The 1,055-nt window shown below is 39.3% G+C and overlaps 1 long non-coding RNA gene across 1 annotated transcript in view; it reads right to left on the reverse strand.

The window, feature by feature from the left end:
* The window catches only part of LOC116690104 (uncharacterized), an 8,083-nt gene that overhangs the window by 6,879 nt on the left and 149 nt on the right, over nucleotides 1–1,055 (reverse strand). The gene's annotated exons all lie outside the window — the stretch shown is intronic.

Here is a 1,055-nt window from a genome sequence, read left to right on the forward strand (position 1 = left end):
CCTTTCTTCAGATGAAATGTCCCCATTTCAACAAATCTCATCTCACAATAGTAATAATGTGTTCATCACCAAGTGTGGGATAACCATAGGAGCCAGTATTTTGTGGCTTTGGGGTGTTTTCAGATAAATATTATCATCGTGCTAACACGCTCACACTGAAAATGTTGACATGTTAGCATGTAATTAACTGCATTGGACAAAGTAGTTAATAGTAGATAACAAAGTTAGTTAAATTCATCCTGTGGGGAACACAAAATGTCTATACCAGATTCCATGACAATGTGGGGATTAGGCTTGAAATAGGCTAATGTGATACGGCACTTAGACCTCTTTATAACCTGAAACTGGTTGCAGTATAAGCACACAAGGGTGTGACGAGCATTTGTTAAATTTTCTCAAGTTTCATTTTGCATATTACAGCACAGCATACAGCAGCATTCAGACTCCAGAGCAAAGGAAATGTAATTCAATTGCAGTGACATCTTAAAGCCTTTCAGGCTATATTGTGTGCAGAACACTGTCCCATAAACTATCTTGGGGCCCATTTTCATGCGGGTGCAAATCAACTGCAGTGACCTTGCACTGGGAAAATATCAATTTCATTGGCTGAAAGCTGATTTTTCTTGAGCCGGCACCCCCATGGTGATTTTATGATACTGCTCACACCAACAGAAGCAAAGGATAGCCTTCCTTTTTAGGAGAATGAATGCCGCTGGTTTGATGTCCATGATTGATGCCATCCCACGCCCACTCATACTGTAGTTCATTTTACCATAAACGTACTCACCAAATGTTTTTAAATTAAGCTTGCAATATGACCTTTTTGCCATTGCAAGCACTTGTGATTTCACTTGCAAAAATAGGCCCATTAGGTGAAGAGCTTTAACAGTCATAATAGATCACAGTTTGGAGTCACATTTACACGAGGAATCCTCTACAATTCCTTACATATATTTCAGTAAAGTCACATGTCTCAAAAGGACTACCTACTACACAGAATTCTGAATGTATCTATGAGTGAGTGTGTGAGTGAGTGAGTGAGTGAGTGAGTGAGT

The sequence above is a fragment of the Etheostoma spectabile genome, chromosome 1, assembly GCF_008692095.1.
Source record: "Etheostoma spectabile isolate EspeVRDwgs_2016 chromosome 1, UIUC_Espe_1.0, whole genome shotgun sequence".
Taxonomy (NCBI): Eukaryota; Metazoa; Chordata; class Actinopteri; order Perciformes; family Percidae; genus Etheostoma; species Etheostoma spectabile.